Source organism: Talpa occidentalis, unplaced genomic scaffold (genome assembly GCF_014898055.3).
Source record: "Talpa occidentalis isolate TD23 unplaced genomic scaffold, MPIMG_talOcc4v2.1 talOcc4.11, whole genome shotgun sequence".
NCBI classification, from domain to species: Eukaryota; Metazoa; Chordata; class Mammalia; order Eulipotyphla; family Talpidae; genus Talpa; species Talpa occidentalis.
In genome coordinates, this window is record NW_023601104.1 from 49,170,973 (window position 1) to 49,194,956 (window position 23,984).

At 37.7% G+C, this 23,984-nt stretch overlaps 1 protein-coding gene across 10 annotated transcripts in view; it reads left to right on the forward strand.

Annotated features, from left to right (window-relative positions):
* The window catches only part of NPAS3 (neuronal PAS domain protein 3), an 846,848-nt gene that overhangs the window by 112,803 nt on the left and 710,061 nt on the right, over positions 1 to 23,984 (forward strand). The gene's annotated exons all lie outside the window — the stretch shown is intronic.

Genomic DNA, 23,984 nt, shown 5'->3' on the forward strand with positions numbered 1-23,984 from the left:
CCTGTAGAAAATGTAAAGTCAGATCAGCATAATTCCACTGAAGGCATTAGTCTTGCCAGATACTTTGCAAATATACTTTGGTGTGTTTTTGTCTTCAAATTCTTAACTTTTTTGCACTAGAGTTTCACTATTTAAAAAAATACTTTGCTTCCTTAAAATTCCCTTCTGAATACAGTTGCTGAGTCTTACTTTCACATGCTCTTCCAATTGGTTGTGCAGCATTTTCTTTCATGGTTTCCAGTTTACGCACTCTCAGGAAATCCTGGAGCCTGCAAGGCTGCTCTCTGAAGTGGAGCAGAGAGGATCCCGGATGGAGCTGGGACTGTCCCCTGTATCTGCTGCATCTCAGGCTTTATTTCTTGATATTCTGTTCCCAAGATAGTGTTAACTCTTTTCACCAGAGTTGGTGAACTAGAGTAGAAAATTGTTTTGATTATTATTTTTAAATAATTCTTGTCTTCTAAATCCTATTTATTGTGATTCTTGCTGAGCACGTTTCCATCATTTGTTAGAGATTTTGTGACTTTGTTGTGGTAACTTGATACTTTGAAGTCTTTTGTGTTATAAGAAGGGGGTCCTTTAAGAACTATATTAAAGTAGCAGTTGATTTTTGACCAGTCTAGTAATTGAAGCCCATAGCCAACTGTTGTTCATTTATAATTAAGCCAGTCTCACGTGTCTGAAGTTACTTAAAGGCTTAGGCTTGTACCTTTAAAGTCAGAAGCGTGGATGAGGTAACCTGGGATGCAGTCGGAGCCACGGCGCCCTTCTAACTGTAGGTATTATCAAAAATGCTTGCTTTTTTCTTAAAAAAAAAAAAAGAATTGGTGTTATTTGTAGTCAAGGTAGACACAGTAGGCAGCACAGCTGTGACTGCCAGGGAAAGTCACTAGGGGGATATTCATAACAAGGAAATATTGGCAAATAAATGATGAAGAAGGGGAGGAAATCCCCAAGATGTTAAATTGGAGCACTGTCACTGAGATGATTAATGGTGTTGTGTATTTTAGTGAAGATGCTTATCTGGATTGTCTTGAAACTATAGTGTATGTTTACTAGCACCTATGAAAAAGCTTGTGGTGCAGTAGGACTTAAGAGAAAAGCCCATGGATTCAGATTTTGTATTCTGAATATTTTCTCCAAGTAAGTTTTTGGCATGTGGTTGTTAGAAAGTTGGTGTCAATGCTTATAAAGGGGTATATCTCTATAAAGTACATATTAATCAGCATTTATATAGCTCCATTCCTTGAGGATTGATAAAGTTTTGTGAAGAAAGATGAGTATCTTTTCAACATGCTTCCAAGGTGACTATTATCAATAATGGGGAAAAGATGTTTTCACTTGAATTTGCGTAGTCATCCTAGGCAGCTGTTTTTTTTTTTTTTTTTTTTTTTAGAGCTACTCTAGGTAAAGGGCCAAACTTTCATCAATTGCAGGGTCAGTACAATTTTTAAAAGCATTCTCCATCAATTTCTGGTGAAGGGGCTGTCTTGGAAGACCACTCTAGCTTTCAATGTCAAACCGTGAATATCCTGATTCTGGGTAACGAGTTATCACTTGCCTTGAGGGATCTTTTATCAATGATGGCAGGTATGTCTCTCGACAAGTTACTTAACCTTCTTGGGCCTCAATAATTAGTACCAGACATGGGGATAGATGACATACAGGCATGACAAATAATCCTGTGTTCATTGAGTTTAGAGTCCATTATAGCACTGTTTTCAATTTTGGGGTCCCTACCCAAATAGTTGGCTATGAGTCCAATTTAGTGGTTCAAGATCAGAATTTTGAAAATGAAATGGAAGAGAATAGAAAAATCTTGTGCATTGCACTTAGTAAGACTGCATTTTATTTTGTGAGACTTTTTGTTTTATGGTTTTGTATGTGTTTATTAAAATGCAGAGATGTGTATACATGGGGTGGGCCATGAGGTGGTATGTATTTCTCACTGTGTCTTATATCCCCCAAAAGATGGGAAGTCACTAGGGTAGTGAGTTGAGTAGGTAAATACAAAATCATAACATATAAGGTGTGTTATTATGTAGGGTTATTAGAGAAAGAAATGGCCAGTTCTGTAGAAAGGGTCTGTGGAATAAAATTCTGCCCTATCCAGGCTTGTGCTGGATTCAACACAGATAGGCTCCTTAGAGCAGATCCTGGGCACTTTTTTCCTATTCCATGATAGCTGACCTCATGTTAGTCATAACTTGAAATTGGGGGACTATTTACATCATGAAAATTGGAAAATGCTGCAAAGCAAGTAGCCTCTTGCTGGCAGCTAATTGTAAAATACAAAATATGTGGCGTTTTGTGAATTCTTACATGGAAAAACATTAATATATTGCATGTAAATGTCACCGGGAATTTAAAATAATTAAACTAAACTTTTAATAATGAAATATAAAAGGCAGAAATATAAAACCTGTGATTATTTTCAAAATATCTATGGTTTCAAAATAATGGTAATAGTTATCCTAGATTCTTAAATGCATATGATGTGCCAGTTCAAAACTTCACATTGGAATTGGTAATACTAAGCTTTTGGGCAAAGGGTAGGAATACGGTAGCTTCAAAAACACCAATCATTTGTGAAGTATTTTAGAAATTTCATTGTTCTATATAAGCTACCACTTTTGCTGAGTACTCAAATGTTTAAGGTCCCAGGCCCTTCTCCCCAATTTTCAACTATTATAGTTTGTAATAGTATCTCTGGAGTCTAGTAAACCCCTCTGTAAAGTAGTGGATTTCATTGGAGATGCCAAAGTTTCTTCCTCCAAATTGAAACTGCTCATGCTATTTTCCTAAACGTTAACGTAAAAAGCAGTATAATGAGTCTGGAGAGGGAAAAAAAAAATGACACTCTTCCCCTCTATAACAACTCTAATAACTTTAAAATATTTTCTTGCTTTTTTTGAAAAAATGATCAGAGGAAGTAAAACTCCTGGACATGAGATAGAATTGTAACAATAAGTCCCTGGAAAATCACCTGTGTTAATATTTTACTGTGAAGCAATATAACTAGGTAAGAAAGAGTCGACTGAGAAAGGCCTGTGCTGCCTCAAAATTTGTCTCTTTTCAGCCATCTGTTTCAACATGACTGTGGGGGCATTTGAAGAAGAGTGAGTATCCTTCAAATGTTTCCACCAACAACCAATTGCCAATTATTAGAAAAGACAGTGAGTCTGGGGAGCCTGGAACTTAAATTACAAACATTTATTGAGCATATGCTGTACTGTTGCTATAGGTACCACAGGGCCTATTTTAAACAAAGGGGTTTAACCCAGGGTTCCCAGTCTCAAAGTACAGCAAAGACCACGAGGTGTTGTAATTGACTGGATAGTGTCACCTAAAGCAGAAGGGGCCACTTGCAAAATTGTAAACAGTGTCTATTCTCTATCCCAAGCCCTTTTCCTCATCTGTGAAATTCATTCTACCTAGAGGGATCCTAGGTTAGTGTTTTATGCCCAAGGCTTGTCCCCACAGGGCGTTTTTGTCTGTACCCCTCATTGCAGATCAGGTGTTGTTAACTGATAATATTACACTTCTCGGGGCCATTTGCATTTTAATAAGCAACTCCAAGGGAAAGAATTCCAGAAAAAAGGGAGTTTTCTCCAGCAGAATAATTTCAGACCCCATGAAAGGACTTACAGAAATTGACTTGGGGTTGAAGGGTGTGTATATGATTTGTTTTTCACCCTTTCCTGAACAAGAACAGCATGTAGGTGTTTTCCTACTGTATACAGAGTTAAGGCTGGCCTTGGCGGAGGAGCATGGGTTGGGAAATCATAAGGTTCAGATTCACATGAGAGGAGTTAACAAGGACCAGGGCGAAGAGGAGAATGAGGGAAGGAAGGAACTTGTCTTGTCTTTTCAGCCATCTTGTGCCAGACAGAGTGCTAGCCACGTGCATGTGTTATCCCAATTAAGGAGACAAGGCAGGTGCCTTGTCAGGCAGGCTGCTGGGGGGCCAGGTGGTCACCTGTGCTGAAGGGAAGGCAAAGGTCAAGGAGGCTCCAGCAGCAGCAGTGAATTCTTTTGCTGGTTGCTTAACCTGATTGATTGATTGATTTGCTATTACACAGTCACCCTCCCCCCCAAGCAGACACGTAAGAATAATTTATGCCAGTTGTGTTAGGATCAGTAAATAACAAAGATAGAGAAAAAAGAAATATACAATGAACTTCATAAAGAGCTCTAATAGAATCTGCATGTTAAATAGACATTGAACTTTGTAGCAAGAACTGCTTCAAGCCTTTCAACATCCAAATGAATTCTAATTTCCACATCATGCCTTTCAGACCTCAGCATGGTTTCTGGTGGTTTCTCTAAGTTAATTTTAGCATCACACCAATGCTTTTGCCTGTAAATGACTTGAAGTGGCATATCTTGGCAACGTAGTTGGCATGAAAGTCTATTATGTAGGACTAATACCAGACTAGCTTAAAAGGGAACTAATTTATTCTTTCATTTAACAAATATATTTTGATCATCACCCACAGGTTAGGTAGTGTTCTATACCAACTGACTTACTCAGTGCCCTCCCGAAGCTTAGAAGACTGAGATATAAAGGAGTAACTGGGGTTCTGTATAAAGTACTTTTAGGCAGATGAGTGGAAACTACGGAGCTGGCAGTATGAAGGGGTTATTCTTAATAGCCACAAGATGTCTTCATGGTGCAGGAGATATTTGATCTTGTGGATGAAGGAGGTGATTTGGGCTAAAAGGCAGGTATGACTGTGCAAAAAATCATAAGTGGGCATTGAGGGTGGAGAGGAAGTGGACAAAAGTATTGTCATCCCAGGAGAGCCCCTGGAGGATGTTCAGGAGAGGAACAGTGTGGTCTGGACTGCATGTTGGAGAATTACTCCGGAAGTAGTTCAACCTGAGGCAGAAACCTGCTGTGGGAGTGGCCACTGGCCTCACCCTGTTTAGAAACTCATTTAGTGTGCTTTGCATGGAAGAATGTCATGCAGTCACTCTGTTAGTGTGAAGTTCTTTTTGATTTATAAACATTTTGGAGGACTCTTCCCAATAGGAAATCCAGTTCAGGACCTGTCTACAAATCATTGCTTTTCCTGGCTTAGGTGGCCTGTATTTGCTTTTCTCCTCACAGACAACTTGTAATTCAAGATAAACGAATGCCAGAGGGCAAAAATGGACAGGCACAGGAGGCATAATTTAAAATGAAAGAATATTAATTGGTTTCACCAGAGTGTATATTTTCATTATGAGAGAAGTGACTGCCTAGATTTTTAAAAATAATTGGTTAGTGACATACCTGCAATATGTCTGAGAACTCTAGAAACTTGAGAGCAGAAATTAAAGGTCAAGGTGAGAGGAACAGAACGACAGTGACCCTGTGGCAGGCGTGCTGTTGGACAACTGTGCTTGAAATCCCTGATGGTGACTGAGAGGCAGACAGAGTAATGTGCTTGTGCCCAGATTTAAAAAAAATAACAGTAAACTTGTACATAAACTATGTTTTAAATTCTCTACCTAACAACTGCTTATTTTGTGTGTTTGGTGTGTACATGTGTCTTCAGTGAATTTTGGTGGTTATTTTTATGCACACCACAGAAGAATTATGCTTTACCCTTTGACTATGAGCAATCTATTTGAAGAGATCCACAAGTCAATGCAATAGTATTTAATCATTGCTGGAGGTGGTTAAAACCTCAACATGGATCTGGGTTTAATCCTAGCTCGACAATTATCTACTAGATAATTGCTGCTTTATAAAGCTACATAAGTGACCCAAGTTACTTAACACTTTAATCTTCTGTTGCAGTACCTCTAAAATAGGGATAAAATAATAACTATCTCATAGTTTTTTTTTGAGGATAAATATGCTGATGAAATGGTAATAACTAACATTACTTTGACCAAATACTGATATGAGGCTGTGGGTTAAGAGCTTGACATACACTAGAAAAAGATTCTTATGATAAATTTGTGGACTTGGCATGATTATTACCACCATTTTATAGAAAACAGACTTAATAGAGCTAAAGTAGATCATTTTATTTAGGTTAAGAAGTGGCATATAGTTCCATTTGTGTTTGCACCACTGAATTTTTGTGTTTTTTTTTTAAAATAATTAAATTTAGGGCCTCCCCTGGTGGCACAGCGGTTGAGCACTGGGCTGCGAAGCTGCCTGCAGCCTCTGTAGCGCTGGTTCGCTCCACACGGCCCCTGGTGAGGGTCCCACATGGCGCGCAGACCTCTCCTGCCGCCCACTGCTCCCCTCAGCAGTGTACTTTGGTCCTTCTGACTGTTCTGCTCCCTGCTCTGGCTCTGGTGAATTCTCTCACCCTCCTGCGCTTCTGATTGTACCCCGTGCTTATATAAATAAATAAGTAAATCTTTAAAAAAATAAAACAAAGTAATTAATTTTCTTACATCGTTGTTAGTTTCTGTACCATATTTGATCTCTCAGGTGTAGTCCCCATGGTTCTCCCACTATCACATCACCCATAAACCATCACCACAGTCCCTTGTGCTCTTTCCTCCCCCGTTTTAATCCCTCCTCCATCCCCTCCCCTGCTGCATACCTCAGATCTATGGTCAGCTTGTAAGTTTTGCCCTTTTTTTTGACCCTTTGTTCAGTTTCTCTATACTCTGCATATATGTGAAACTATGTGATAATTTATTTTTCCTTCTGACTTGTTTTGCTTAGCTTAATCCCTTCCAGCTCCAACCATGTTGCTGCAAATGGCATGAGTTTATCTTTTTTGATTGCTGAGTAGTATTTTATTGTGTATATAAGAGTCATAGATAAATGGTTTTATTAGAACAGAACCACACATGTCCATTGATGCACTGTCTGTGGCTGATTTTGTACTCTGGCTGAAGTGAGCAGAGGAAAGAAACCATATGGGAAAGGTTACTAACACCTTTTACAGGGAACGGTTACTAACACCTGCATTAAACTTCTGTCAGCACCTGAGGTCTAAATTACAAAGACACTTATTACAGTAACTGGCCTTTAGTAGGTACTCCCGAAATGAGTAGCACTACCCATTTGTCACTCTTCTAAGTTAGAGTACAACTGTTTACCTCATAAAGCTTTTGTCTGCAAAATGGAAATATCAAGCCTTCGATGTTCAAGTTAAATTGTGATTATGAAAATGATGAAGAAATTAAAGTTCTTAAAGGAATACATCCTGAATTGTCTATTTGTCATTTGGTAATAAAGTTCATAGAATACAAATGTGAGAATAGTCATATTTTGTATCATTCAAATTATAGTATTCCATTGAGTAGATCATTGTGAATTTTAGTGAATATTCAGGATCTGGTAAATTAATTTCATATACCAGAAAGATTCATATTCTTAGAACACTCCAGAAAATACAGTCTTCCTTGTGAGAAGTACATAAAAATACTGTGGAATGTCACATATAATCAAAAGTGGCATGACCTATGTTGTTAAAATATAAATATAAGCAGTGTGCTTACAATAGAAAAAATGTACCAGGATTTAACCCATTTAAGGAATATGTGTGTGTACACATATATAATTAGCATACCTCTCCTAATAGTCTGTCAACAACAAGGGTATAAAATTATGATTACAACTTAACCCTACTCAAAATTTTTATTTCCATGTATTTGTTATTCAGGAAATATACTGTTGTTGGCTCAGTAAATGACCTTGGATTTGTGTCACATTGGAGCCTTACAGGGCACGCAGTGAAGGGCCATCAAGGAGCATTGAGGGGATATTCTTGGAATTTCCTTTCACTATGTCCAGTCTATGCTGTGGCTCTGACTTGGTGAAAGGGGGATTCCTACATGAGCTTTAGTGTTTTCACTTGGAATAACTTTTTGAATAGAGATGTGATACCTTTCATTCTGGAACATTCAGAAAATGCAGATGAATGTAAATAAAAAGTCAATGTCATTTGTAATTGAGGCACTTGATCCTCGCTGTAAACAATTTGATGTCTATCTTGCATTCTTACATATAATTGTGTGCATTTATATGCATATCACTTTTGATAGATGTATATCCACATATATAGGTATTTCTTTTGAAACCGCTCCCAAGTTTTCTCAGCTGGGAAAATTCTGGTGCCAAATATATAAGCAGCTTATGAAGGGAAGCTGGACAGTCTGGTCCGCTTTCATATAAAAATCATGTTCTGAACAGATTTCTTTTCTTACATGATATATATATTTTCTGGCATAATTTAGATATCCTTTCTGGATTTTTATCACTTTCTTGTTGGGAAAATTTCAATTTTTTTATGTGAATTAAAATTGCCCCAGCAAAAACTAGTGATATATTTATCAGTGGCATTACTGATAAGGTTTTGAGCAGAAAGATTATTGACATGGTAGGGAATAGTTACTTTTATCTAGATAGTCTATCATTGTGGAAATAATTTTAGAAGTTAGAGGATGAAGCTGATGACAAGGGTGTGGTGGGTGAAAGAAACATGGCAGAGCAGATTATGTATGTTCTAAGAGGTGACTAAGTGATATTAGCTGGAGTTTTCTAGACCCTTTATAAGCTCATTTTGTCACATGCAACGTTTGCTGCATCATCCTTTAGGTTGCTTAAAAGGAGAATTCTATTTACTGTGTTCAGCATTGGGATGTTTTCATTTAGTTCTCAAAGCAGAGAGAGGTCTGGGTCCTGAGAGGATTTTGGTTCAATGACCAGCATGTGAGGAAAGACTTTCCATTGGTAAATTTGAGACCTTTGTAATTCACATCAGTGTGCGGATTTTTTTCTCTTGAGTGCTTGAGATTTATGTCAATTGTGCCTTATTTAAGATAAAATATCCCTTCCTTGCCCTTAGCCCAGGTATAAAGGATCCTAGCAATAAACACTAAAAGCAATCATTTATTTATTAGATTATATTAAGGTCCTCACTCTGCTTTTTCTTACTAGGTGCCAGTGAGGAGAGGCCTATTTTCCTCGCTAACAGTTGTTCACCACTTGCACTTTCACCAACATAAGCCTGATGGAGGCATAGTTTTCTTGAGGGGTGTCCATCAGGGGTGCACAGAGTGAATCACAGTCAATTGTGTGCCTTGGCCTTGAACCACAGGTACATGGTCTTTTTGCTGATTCTTCTCTTTGCTTCTGTTTTCCAACTCTAAGAACGTAGCTGTTTCAGGAGTTGAGTCTCTGTAGGCACAAAGTCTCCCTCCCTGTGTGCTGTGGACATAGCTGGATCTCCTGGTGGAGAACACATTTACAGCTCTTCCTGGGAGGCCTTTGCTCACTTCTAGGGAAGCACCTTGCTTTGCCAAGGACTGCCAAACTGCTTGACGACTTCCAGGGAGAAAAAAAGAAGCAGCAGCTCTGATTCTCTTCCCCTGGAAAAAATTTACCAGTTGTCCTAAGTGTCAAGTGAATATCAGTGAAAGTGGTGTTATTGTCACTATGTTTGTAAAAGAAGAGGTGTGGACACAAATCAGTGGAGAATGAGGGTGGAGGCTATGGGGAGTTCTAAACTCTTGTGAAATTGGTGATCAATACATTCATCTATTAGCGAGATTGTTTACCCTCTTTTTCTGAGTGCTGCTTGCCCAGAGCTAGTAACAATTTATATGAGGGTGGAAGGAATAAAGAATGCAGATTTAAAAAAAAAAATTTATCATGGTAGTTGTGAAATGCCTCAGGGAAGGGTAGACTAGAAAACTAAAATTGTGGGCCAACAGATTGTAATTTTTTAATAAGAATCCTTGTCCTCAAGGTTGGTTCACAAATACCTTCACTGGGTTAGTTGAGAAATGTGTAGTTGACACGTTTGGTGTGGTACAGAGTGTCCCCAAAATGTGAGGCTTCAAGATTCAGACGGAAGAGAATTAATACAGCTGTAATTATTCTGCCATCAAAAGGAAAGACTCATTGATGCTGAGCCTTTCACTGTGAGACTAGATTGATCCTTCTGCAGACCACGGAAGATTTAACTCTTCACAGTGAAGATGGGTTGTAGTTTCACCGTTCTTCCTCCGGTGCTGGCTGGTTTTCCAGAAGCAGTAATAGGGGTGATACTTCAATCAGTAGGGAAGGTAGTAATGTGTTCCAACTTTGGTGCTCTTTGGTCTTCAGGCACCCCATTTACCCCATTGTCTTTCAAACCCCCTGTTTGAAGTAAATAGGTACTGTATATTCATTTTGCCCTCAAGATAACGAAGGCTCAGAGAGGTTAAGGAAGTTGGGCAATTCGCACAGTTAATAGGGTATAATTTGGTGGCTATTTACTGGACTGCTGGCCCAGAAGATCATCCCTTTTCAACTGGGTTCCCTGGCCCTTTGGAGCAGGATGAGGCTTTTCTTTAAAAAAACATTCATCCTCTCTTCAAGCATAGTCTACTGAAATCTATTTCCACCAAAGAGTAAGACTCCAAGGAACTTGAAACCGTATCTATGGAGCAGGGAAGTTTGTCATGTTTGCACATTACTCATTAACAAGCATATACAGTGTCCTTTGTGTGCAAAACTCTGCTGTCCAGCATGGAGGCAGTTAGGTCTTCCCTTTTGGAAATTTTATTTGTCCTTAAGCTGCAGTCATCACCCACGAATGAATGAATCCCAAGTTTTATCTCAAGTCCTATTCCTTTCCAAACTCAAGTTATATTTCTGCTGTTCTTCTACCCACTTGTGTTCAGTTGACATCAAGCTCCACTTGCATTCATCATAGACTTTTAAGCAGTTTCATGGCAATTGTCAATTCTTGGAGCAACATAGTAGACTGTGTTTTGTCTCCATTATGCATGAGGGACAAAAACACCTAAAACCAACCAAGCCCAAAATCCTCTTGAGTCATGAAAACTAAGTGGTTTGAAGAATTACAGCATAGTCGACCTGCAGAGTGGGGCCTTTTGATGTCCCAGGCAAGGGCTCTCTCTTCAGGATAGCACAGTTACACCCAAAACAGAACTCAGCATCTTCCTTGTAAGGATTCTCTCCTTCCTGCACTTTATTGCTTTATCTTAATTCTTCTGGTCATTCAGACTCATCCTTGAGTATCCCATTTGCTCCCTGCTTTGTTTTGAAACTGTGTTTCTTTTTCTGCCACCCTATCTAAACTGTTATGTCATATGTAAATTATTGTAGTCTTTTATCTCCTATTCAGTTTGATTTAGTTAAATGAATACTTGAATCCTGTTGTATATGAAATGTCCTCCCAGGGAATAAGAAATATCTGCCTGGCTGTCTTAAAAATAGTTACTGTTCACTCTCACTGCTCAGGGCTCTATAATCTTAATGTTTAAAACTCACCAGTCTTGCTCCAGCTGTTCTGGCCTCCCCAACCCTGATATATTCTGCACTATCTTTTCACTCCTATCCACGAACTATGTTTACTCACCTTGATTAGCACAACACATGCATTTACTCTGTGTCTTTGCTTTACCACAATGCTTTCTCTTTTTTCTTAATTTAATCCATCACATTAATTGGGTACCTGCTATAACCAAGAACTATTACTTAGAATGTATCAATGAACAAAGACTCAAAGCTCTCCCCTCAAAGTTACAGGGCATTAGAGACAGGTAGTAAAACAGTAAGCATTAAAAACCAAGTTGATTAGTATAGTTTGTAGGCCATAGTGAGTGCAGTGGAACAAAAATATGGATGGTTAAGAAGGTATGAGGAGTGCTGGGCTTAATACTGGTCGGTTATAGTTTCAAATAGGTGGGATCCCATTTCAAATCATGACATTTGAGCAAGGTCTTAAAGGAAGTAAGGACATTGCGCATCCTGAGAGCCAGGAAAAATTGCTATAGGTAGAGCTACAACCACTGCAAAGGCTCTGAAGGTTAGAGTTGATGGATCACAAGGGAGGCCAGTGTGATGGGGTCTGCATGACCGTGGAGGACAGTAGCAGGAGCCAGATTGGAGAGGCCACAGGGAGCCAGCACATAGGGCCCTGGCACGCCTGCTAAGGCCTTTGTTGTTCTACTTAAAATGGTGACTTTTGAGTAATGCGATCCAACTTATTTTCTAGAATCAGACTGACAGCTAGCTGGGGATATGCTTCAGCCGGCCAAGTGTGGAAGGAGGGAGATTAACTTGGAGATTGTTACCCTAGTCAGGTTGGCTCATATGAATGGGGTAGACGAGGAGGTGGTGAGAAAAGATGGGATTCTGACATCGGCTGAAGCAAGAACAGACAGGATTTCCTGATGGAATGGATTGAGGAGTGATGTAAAGAGAGAAAGGGAAGTCAGTATTGAAGAATCAAAGATTAAATCCTCACACATCATTGACTCTATCATATGTGTGGTGGCACTCGATTGTGCATATGCAAATAAATACCTTCTAGGAACTCAAATGGAGAGGGGAGGCATGATACAAACTTAAATGTTACTCAGTCTTCTATTATTAGAGTATTTTTATAGACAATATTTTTGTAAGATTGTAGGTTCCTTAAAGATATTTATTCATTTATTCACTCCAGACATCCTCGTAAGGTACTTGTAGAAGGATAATGGTTGTGTTAACTCAGCAGTGAAAAATGTCACTGGAGACAACTTCAGGTTAGTGGGCATTCTCATAAGGTGCTTGTAGAAGGATAATGGTTGTATTAACTCAGGAGTGAAAAATGTAACTGGAGACAACTTCAGGTGAGTGGGCAAGTCCAGAGTTCTGATGGAGACCAGTATGTTGAAGTACTGCATGCTGGGAGATCTTGAACAAGGCATGTGAACTCTCTATTCCCCATTTTCCCCTTCTGTGAAATGATGAGAGTAGTCTTAACAGGTTTGCTGTGCTATTTAAGTAAACTAACATGTATAAACTACTTGCAACAATGCCTAGTATCCAATAGTTAAATAGTGTTTACCATTCCTAAGGGAGTGTTCAGGAAAAATTAGTTAATGAAGGTTAACATTTGGAATGATTTGCCTTCCTTAAATTCCCTTGTTCAAAACCTGCCAAGATCTATGGATAATAACTATGAATAAGGTCTCAGAGTGAGCCTTGGCCTCTAGCTGATGGTTTCAAAAATAACACAAGAGTATTGTTCTGTGATCATTGCGATCACCTAGCTCTCCTTAGAGGTGGGCTTGAAGACTCCTCAGCATCCCCTATGGTACATTTGATTGACAGACTGGCAAACAGCATTTAAATAACTAGCTCATGAAAAGATCAGTGTTTTCCTATTCAACATTTTAGCTAAAAAATAATGTGTATTAAAATGAGAAAAATAATTTTCAGGATAGATATGACTTTCCTAGTACATAAAAGCAAGGAGATCACATCAAGAAGAGAATATTATTTTTTTGCCCAAATACAGGAAATTACTATTTTTCCCTCCATGTTTATATTTTGATACCTAATATCTCCCTTTTTTCTTTTCCCTCATGTGGTTGTTCTTTCTTTCATTCCTCTTATTATTAGCAACTAATTTGGCCTCCAGCTCCAGGAAGGAGCAGTGCGTTGCAGCTGTGGAACACACACGGACGTCTTTAGTGTCAGAGGTGGTTTGAAGAGCAGCTTAATTCTACTCTCATTGTGCCTGATACTTCAGCAAGGCACTCGGGTTCTGTTTGAGCTCAGTATTCTTGATCTCTTCCCATATATCCTAGATGGCAATGCAGACAGTGGCTGTCAATGAGTAGCAGGTAAATATTGAACAGGGAAGCCCTTTTGATTAACTTTGTGCATCATTATTTGAAAGTAGCTTGCAGTCAGGATAGCTTCATCACTCCTGCTCATAGCACATGGCGTGGGGTCAGAGACTCGGGCTGCCAGTTAGAAAGCTGAGCTTTCATTCTTCTCTACCTGCTCCTGCATTCATGCAGTGCTGGGCTAGTTCCGTCTATCCTAGGAGCAAAGTGGTGACTATTTAGCCAAACATGAGCACAAGATATTTAAGACGATAAAGCACAAAGAATGATCAAAAGGGACTTTGTGCTCTGAAGATATAAATATTTTAAAGAATATTTATAATTACTTTTTGAACTAGATAACAATATGGATGCTCTTAAACTTTCATCAGGATTCAGAAGTCTATTCTAATATGGAATTTAGAAAATTATGAAAGACAAAGTGAATTGTTGATCTTTCTGGTGTGTGCTGAAAAGAAATAAAGTCAGAATGAATCCACTTTATAGATTTTGTCTGTATTAGCTAATGGACACAGATGGCCCATTTACACAGATGACACATTTCCCAAAAAGGGTGTTCCAAAATGTATTCGCTGTCTATCAAGTGATTCTGATCCAAGCATTGAACCTCATGGTGAACTAGTGGTTTATGATTATTTGTAACACCTTTGTTATTAATAGTTTTGAGTTTCCACCTAAGAATATGCACAGAACTTGGTAAAAAGACATAAATGGAATTAAATATAAAAGGACAGCTTTCTTCTCCCAAGAAGCCTTTCTAGGTTAATAATTACATGATCATAAAAAGATGAGATAAACCAGTTTTGAGTTCTTCATGCATCTTCAGGGGAGACCCAATTCAGTGGTTGTATAGGCCATTCCAGAGTGTTTTCATAAGGAAAACATTTTAGAATAAATATTTTAGTTGAGTCTTAATCATGTTGAGCTATAGAAATAGTACTCACAAAATTAAATGTAATAATTAAGATTATTAAATAACCAATAATAGCAATGCAAATATTTCTTTCTCTTACTCTAGAACCTTATTTTATAATTATAATATTTTAAAATGTCTCACATGGTTTAGTGCTGTTGTCACTGTTTAACATTTAAGGAACTGGAAGGTGACAACACCTATATAGAAAATATTGGAATCTTAATTTTATACCATTTAAGTTAAGTGACATACAACCTAGTCAAAATGATAGCAGCTGAAAAATAGATTTTCTGAAACTTACTTGAATAAGAAATATAATATGAAGTAATTATGTTGACTAGAACTGTACATTACGTGTTTCCATCAGATTTCTGAGGAAGAGATTCTGTATTGGCATCTTTAAAAATGTCTTTCACATTTGTTTTGAAATTAACAGTGGAAAATATTAATATTAATAGTCTTGCTATTTAATTGTAATGCTCTGGACAAATTGTTGGAAGCCCCTCTGCCCCACCCTACACCACCCCCAGAAGGGGGAAGGATTTAAAATTTCATTTAGAAAATAGTCTCAATTATACAACTATTATTTATAAAGCAGTATGTTAGAAAACATAGTATTATATTTGAAATTTAGATAAACCTATATATAATATGGATGCAAAATGCTCAATAAATTGAAAATCTAATTTTACATAGGTGAAATTTCTTCAAACACACTGTTGCTTATGCAGCTTAAAGAGCAGCCTGGGCTACTAGACTTGTCTCTTTCCCCAGGAGACCCAGGATCCAATCTGGATTAGGTTTCAAGTGAACATGTGTTATGTGGTCCCATCCTAACCCACACCACAAAAGTAGAACATAATTTGACATAAATCTTTGTTTAGAACTGAACTAGCAGGGGATGCTGTGGGTCAGGATGGAATTGGCAGGGCTGTGTAGAAATGTACACACATGGCACGGTGTCTATCAGAGCCAATACAGCTTGCCTTTGTATCCTTGAAATTATAGGCCATGAATTTAATATCCAGTGCCTGTCTTTTTGGGATGAGATTCGTGGCACACTGAGTTCTTTTGTGTAGACTTATTTGTGACTCCTCTTACAATTGATATTTTAGTTTATAGGGGAAAAAAAAGAAAAAGAAAATAAGTACAAAATAGAAATATGTGTTTTAATTTTTAAAATTTCCTAATTTCCATCTCTTAAAGAGTCTCATTATATTTATACCCTAACAGGAAGTAGAATGTGTTATAACAGGATTATTTATGATGATAGCATTGCTGACTTTTAATATCCCATTTCAGTTACCGGGCAATTTAGATTCCATTTTTTTCCAAATAAAATATTACTACCAAGGAGGATGTAGTAGCTTGGAAAGTTATTTGGCTCCATTCAAGAACAAATACTCATTTTTTCAAGGAAATCATTATTTCAATGTGAAACTGTAGACATTCTCAGTCTCAAAGAAGTGTCAGGCCAGTGGATGAAATAAGATAAATAATAATTTCTTCACTGAAATAGTTTCTGAATGCCTACTAATGCCTACATTGTTCTAGGCCCTGGGTATCTGGTGGTAAACAAGCCACCACGGGGCTTATGTTCGATTGAAAAGGACAGATAATGTGATACACATATGTGCTCTTTGGTATGAAGGGAATTAGAACAGTGGATAGAATATGACAGATGATTTCGTTATAAGACAAGGTGCTGTTACCTGCCTTTAGAATGGGGTGAGTTTCTCAATTATCTACTAGCCCAGAAGGACAAGACCTTTTATGGCTCTGAGGAGTTGTAGACATCTTCTTCGGGAAGAAGGAACTTAAACTGGCCCTTGATAGAGGGGAATGACATGACAAGCTTGTGCACGACAAAGGATTGAAATAAGTTTCTATTCAGTGTTAACCAGAAATAAGAAGGGATAAGACTGATGGGAACTTGAAGAAGAGAGGAATTTGGATCTGGCATTTAAAATAGTTTCAAAATACTGAAAGATAAGGACTGAGCAGTAACAGTGTAGGCTTTTTCTACCCTCTGTGTGCAGCTAGTTAATGAGAAACAGAGGCCAGCTGATAGGCTCTTATGGTCAGGAAGTGAGAAGACTATATATATTTTCTGTATGCACAAACACTGTTTTAAGATTTATTTAAGGTCAGTTATGTGAACAAACACAGGTTTAGATAGAGGGATCATATGATCTCTTGACTCATGATAGTGAATTGCAGGCTGGGTGGTTTGAAAATCACTGTGTTAGGTCCTGTAAACTGACTGTGGTTTACATGATTACCTACATTCTCTAAAAGGATTCATTCAGGAAATACTTTTAAAGATTATATGTGTCAATAGAGTACCGAGAAGAACTTGGGAGAAAGCAGAGATTGTGGAACATGAATAGATGGCCTAAAATGATTCTACAGATAGCCATTACAAGTAATGGCCAACATTTAATCCATGTCTTACTATATAAGAAACAAATGCATGTTAACATTTTAGGAGAGGGATGGCTAACATAAGCTAGTGATCAGATCAGCAAATATGTGAGCTTCAGCTCTGTGACTTGTTAGCAAATGCTGCCTGTGATTCAAGGAGCCAAAAAATAAGTGTGTGGTGCAGGTGATGGTGCAGGAGTGACACATCATTCCTTAAAGATCGATCACTGCGTGAGAACAACTGTACAGATGTGTTTGCTAATGGCAGAACCAACTTGTGTGATTAGTAGTCATTTTTTGACAGCTACCATATTGCTGGGAGGTTTCCCATTCACATTTTCTGAGCTGTTGATGAACTTCAAGATTCATAGCCTTAAGTTGATTCCTACATCCACCTAAACACTATAAAAGAAGAAAAACAATCCCATTTTAATTAGAATAGCCTTGGAATTAATAATTGAAGTGTAGTATTTTATTTTTCTACCTCAATATACAGACCGCTCTTGAAAAGATCTTCCATTGTATAGGGTGATCCTAAGGATATGTTGATTATCAGAATACCAGAATCCCAGGGCTAATCCAGTTCCTGTAGGAATTCTGTGGGTAGATTTTATGCACTGGTTTTTGCAGGAGTTCTGGCTTACTTATTTCAAGGTCTTGTGCACTTACTGCTAAAAATGTTTGATTTAAAAAAAAAAAAATCCCTGGGCTAGTGGAAGCTTCATAGGGTTATTCTACATTTTCATTGAGTTAAGTAACTAAAAACAATAGCGTGTGTATCCTGAAAGGGACACTGCTTCTGTTATTAGGAATATATTGAGCATCTTTGCTCACATTTGAAAATATTTAGTTTCCTTTGGAAAGCATGTTTTCTTTTTAAGTCTGATAGATGTTATTGTGTTATTGAAGTTCTTCTTGACCTTCATTTCTAAGGTGTATCCTACACTCCCTTAACTCATGAAGCTGGTATTACCATAGTATAAACAGTGCAGGGTTCTCTCCCCTGAGCTTGCCACAGTCTCGCTGATGTACCTGCAAGTCATAGCAAAATGCTGGAATGCATTTCACATGAGCTTCTATTAATCAAAAAGAAATAAAGTAGAAAACAGCATCCTTTATGCTTAATATTGACCACTGAGATGGCTTGAAAAGAGAACTTACAAACATAAGTTAATTTAACTTCAAAAATTTTTAAGGGAGACAAATGGTGTAATGAGTTGTCAGTGAAATGACTTTACACATTTAGTAAATCTTTAATAAACTGCATTTGTAGAGTGAAAGTATCTGTAGTTTTTTTAAACTTGTAACATTAACATTTAGTTTGACATCTTATTAATTGGTAGAACACAAAATTGAGTAATACTGAATTAAACTTGGTTTTTAAATTTCTCAGTTTAATACAACTATATCTATAATCAGAATTGCTCTTTAAAATCTTTAGCCAGTGAAACAGGCACATATTTTATATATAATAAACATCTATATTTTCCACAAATATTTCTCATTGGAGTTGAAATATCTTTAAGGAAAAAAAAAACTTTTTTCTAGAACCACTTCTGTCTTAGCAACCCCTGCCCCTCCAAGAAATAAAGCTTAAGACCAGGGTCTTCATTTTTTTTTTTTTTTTTGGTCATCAGACAATTCATAATGAATAGAGGTTGATGATAAGTAAAAATAAGATCTCACACTCTGAGAAGATAATTACAGGAGAATTGCAGAATTATAGAGCGCATTGCATAGAAAATCCTGTTTTTAGATATCAGAGAGCCTGGTGCTGAAAAGCTACCTGGAGCCCTTGAGCTGGGGATTTTGTTTTCCCATAGATGCCAAGTTATCAATTACATAAAGAAGAGTGTAGACTTCTTGTTAGTAGATAAATGGAGATTGGAATCATTTACTAGGTTATTTTATGGCATTTGTTAACAATATTTACCTTCCTAAATTGATTCAGCATAATCCTTACCGCAGCTCTCCTTCATTTCTGGAAGACATATAGATAATGTGGTACTTTTATGAAGCCTTACATGGCACTGAAAAACTGATTTTAGCCTTAGCTCAACGGCGCAGCAAGATTATATTAACATAGACTTTGGAGCATTTGAGTTCCCATAGGGTACAGAGTGTGGCTGATACGACATGACTTGCCTTCAACAGTTGTTTTAACAAGATATCCTTCATATACAATATACTGAGCTGAAAGGCATAACTGAGTAATGTTAACAAGAAACACTGTTGGCAAAATTCTCGACTTTCATCTTTATCTGATTAATCCATAGCAATGTGTTCCTTACAAGAAAGTATTTTCAACTGAATATATAGGGCAGATACATATTTTTAAAATGTCTATAACTTTACCAGAACTATTTTGGGTGTGCGATACATTTATTCTACCAAAGTTTTTCTACATTCATTTCAAGCACTGACAGAAGGATGTTCAGGACTTTGTATGTCTGGAATAGAGGCTTGATGTTGTGCATTCATGTAATAACTATTTATTGATCACCTACTGGGTGCCAGGCACTGGCAACACAATCATGATTTCAGCCTGGAGATGTTGGGGTCCTTGTATTTGTATTCATGTGGGGATAGCAGACAAAAGGCAAATGGGCCAAATACAGAATAATGAGAAATGGGTAAGTGCTATAGAGATGAGAATAAGCAGAAAAGTGGACTGAGAATTCCCAGAGATGGGGGTGGGATTTGCGGTTTTAAATAGGGTGGCCAGAGAGATCTGGTCTTACTGAGAAGGTGACACTTGAGAAAGTTTTGAAAGAGGTGCTAGAGCAAACTGTGCTAACCCTTGACTCACCATTTGGAAATGTGTTAGTCCCTGTTGGCTGACTATTGCTGACGTTCATTCTCTCCAGGGATGCTCTTTTCTGTGCCTGTATTTAAATGTTTTCTCTGATGCGTTAAATTCTATTTAATATTGTTCTACTTTGGGGGGAAATATATTCTACAGAGCATCTCAAGCTTATTGGATGAAAGCTGCTGTGATATTTTTTCTTAAAGTACAAATCAAGCTTCCATAAATATTCCAAATTGCACCTTATCAAAATGTTTTTTTTTTGCAAATGCTTAAAAGTGTAAAAGAAAGCTTTTCCACTCTAAAAATGGTATTTTTACTAATCTACTAATTAACACTTTTCTTCTGCTTAGCACTTTTAAGATTTGATTTAATTACAGTTTCTAGTGCCTTAAATAGTGTTTTAAAGTGAGTCAGTGTTGCTTTGCTCAAAACATTGCAATAAGAGTTTTTTTTTTTTTTGCCCTCTTTGGCTTTAGTTTATATGAAATATACCATTTTTCATGACCAGAGTCTTCATTGAAAATACAAGAAGTAGTTCTGTTAGTTGGCTGATGGAACTGTGACAAGCCAGGAAAATATTAGATGTATATTTGCTTCATAATTTCAAGGCTAGAGTTAATTGAATACTTTTTCCTTAGTGACATGCAAGAAGTTCTGATTTGGCTTTGGGCTTAGAGATAAATTGAAAGAAGTACCAAATTTGTTTATTCTGAGTTTAGAGACATTATTTGACTTGGCTCCCAAAATATTGAGATGATTCCTTTTCTGGAGAGGTGCCTGCATTCCTATGTATGGTAATCAGTCAATTTGGAATCCTTTGGTAAAGTGCATACTAGTATCCTTCCCAAAGTAAAACCATGAGAGCAATAGATTTCCCAAAACCAAGTCAGACATCTGAATAGTTGCATTTTTATCAGAACATTTTTCTCTTTGAATGAAATGACCTTAGAGTAATGTAATTGATGCTAATATTAAGTCTATTTATATGTAAGGTAGAAAACAAATTCTTGGAGAGCAAACTGTTACTTCTCAGTATTGCTTCCTTCCTGGTAGATATAATTTAGGGAAAGGGAGAAAGAATTTCTTGTGCTATGAATATGCAGTGGCACATTTCTTATGTTTCTTAAACCAGTAAAATGTGGGACAGGGACATTAAATTATTTTAGAATCAAGATTTCTCTTTATTGAGTTAATTGGATTTATTATCAGAAAATAATTGGGAATTACTTAACCCAGTATTTCTAATGAATTGTGTGAGACTTCTGGAATTATATTGCCAAATCTAAATCCATGACTGTTACTGTACTGGTAATACCTGTCTTGTCTGTGAGTCTCAAGCCCCGATTTGCCTGTGCTGGTAATTGTGCATTCAGATTCAGACACAGTATTTGGAGATGGTTTAGATTGCTTTCTTCACCCATTGTGGGGTTATTTACAGTACTGTTTTTCACTGAAGGAAGAAATAGTTATTTATACAGAAAAGGCTTTCCTTTGATTACCATGTTTTTCTCCCTCCAAAGTAGAACATTCTCTCACATACACGTACCTCATGTATATATATATTTTTAAGGTTCACTACCTTGAATCCTTCTCTTGCACTGAATTCCTGCTCCTTACACAGCTCTTCTAGGCAATAAACATCTATTCAAAAACACTGTCTTCCACAGGAGTGTTACATATAATGTTGCTGGGGGAAGATAAAGTATGGGATCAACATTTATGAACTGGGGACAGAGATTCAATCTCATTTTTTGCATAAATTAAGGAAGACCCAAATATTGTGGTAACTACACAGAGTTAAGAGATAAGTAGTGGCTGATAGGGAAGTAGATATGCAGTGAGGGCCATGAGGAGCCTGATACCCAAGCAGAACAGCCAAGTTCAGAGAGTAGAGGAAGCTAGCAAAAGTTTCTGAAGAAAACAAAACTGAAGTTCACCTCAGAGGATTTTGGGGTTGTGGTAAATATTTGAGAAGAAAGAACCTCATAAACAGAAACTTTGAGGGAAAACGGTCTGGTGGCCTGGCTATACTCTAACATGGGCAAGAGGAAGCCCTAGGAGGCTGTTGCAATCTTTGAAAGCTTTTTTCCACTTCACTCTGGTTCTCCAGGCTGCTTAACAAAGGAAATGATACTCTTTTACCTGCCATTTTTCTCTGAATACTGTTTCCCAAAGTATTTTTCAGAGGCTGTTAATAGGCATTATTTGAAAAATGGATGGTGGTTTTGTAAATACTAGGTTAAACTAAGCTATTGGGCTTCTTTGCCAGGGATGCTCATTGTTAATGAGCTGATGGAGATTGTGGAAATTCTAGAGGGGAGCTATGCAGTGTAGCATTCCCCCCAAAAACATTTGTCCTGTTGAACTCTTCTGTCTCAAAGTGTTTCTTGGAACCCGCTTTTCAAGTGGTAGAGACAAGTCATTGCTCTCACTTTAGAACCTTTAAGATAAAAATGCATAGCTGTCAGTATAGACCTGGAGGGTCGAAATATCTACCCAGTTGGAGAGAGGAAAGATGCCAACTTTTTTTCCCAGCTTCTTTTCAAGTATTAAAGTGTATGTGAGCTGATCAGCTGCCAAACAGGAGGAGCTGTTCCAACTCCAATTTTAACTTGCCACCCTTGTGTTGCTAGAGGAGGTGTTCCCACATACTGCAAGGAGATTATTTTGTGTAAACAGAAACTTCTCTAACTTGGCAAAATGAGAAGGAATCATTAGGCCTCCTCACCGCCCCGCCCCCCCCCCCCAGTCTCGTCGTCCATTAGCATAGTTTCTGCATGCTGAAGATGACCTCCCCAAACCTTTACCTTCCCTGGCAAAACCCTTTTGCAGGTGTAGTTTAAACTGGATCCAGGTTTGCTGCTGTTCAGTACTAATTGAACTGCTGATGTGACTTGTCTTGCTTACCCCCTCTTTTAGTCAACGGAATTGGATAGTATTTGTTGTCTAGTCTCACAGCCAAGGGCAACCACCACTTTGCAGCTCTGGGTGTCCATGAATCAGTCTGTATTGAACCACTTTGTATGACAGTCCTTGGGGCACACTTGTGTATTTTGGGTTATTTTGGTGCTAGCAAAATGGAATGCTCGGGAGGGCAAACTTACATTGTTACCTGAGGCTGATTTATAGAACTTTTTCCTGAAAGGCCGAACTTGCAATGATTTCTCTTTAAAGATTTATTAAAAGATCAATTGTCCCCAATGATTGGACATGCCAGTGAGAAATAAGCACTGTTAAAGCATCCATGGAAAGAAGTGTTATAAATACAGTTGGTTCTCAGTAAATAGTCTTGACTGACTGGCTTGTGGATGATCCAAAGAATATTGAGTGAGAACTGAGACATAAGCCTGATTGAAAATTTACAAATACTGCATTCTCATTTGTGTTTTTTGAAATATTTATATTGATTGTAATAATCTTAATCTGTTTCCATAGACAAGGAAGGCCTAGTAATAAGAAGAGAAGACCTAAGAAGAGAGGAAGCACATCAGGAAGGATTTGGGGTGTTTTTGTTTATTTAGCTTTTTTCATTTTTAAACATTTTTATTTTCTTACATAGTTGTTTATTTTTGTACAATATTTGGTTTCTTCCCTCAGATATAATTCCCTCAGATATAAATTTTTCAGTACCCAATTGTCTACGAACTATCACCATGGTTCCTTGTGCTCTTCCCTCCCTTGTTTTCACCCCTCCCCTGCTGTATGTCTCAGTTCTATAATTTGCCTGCAAGTTTTGTCTTTTTTTTTCAGACCCTTTGTTCAGTTTTCCTTTGTTCCTCCTATCAGTGAAACCATCTGATACTTTTTTTTTTCCCTCTGACTTATTTCATTGAACATAATCCCTTCCAGCTCCATCCTGTTGCTGCAAATGGCATGGGTTTATCTTTTTTGATTGCTGAGTAGTATTCCATTGTGTATATGTACCACATCTTCTTGGTCCATTCATCTGTTTTTGGGCATTTGGGTTGTTTCCATATCCATGGGCTGTTGAAAACAGTGTTGCAATAAACATAGGGGTGCAGGTATCCTTTTGTGTCTTTTGGATAGATTCCTAGGATTGGAATTGCCTGGTCATAGGGTAGGTCCATTTTTAGTAATTTGAAGTCCTCCACACAGCTTTCCATAGTGGTTGGACCAGTTTTCATTCCCACCAGCAGTGTAAGGGTTCTTTTCTCCCCACATCCTCTCCAGCATTTGTTGTTGCCAGGTTTTTTGATACAGGCCATCTCGCCAGTGTGAGCT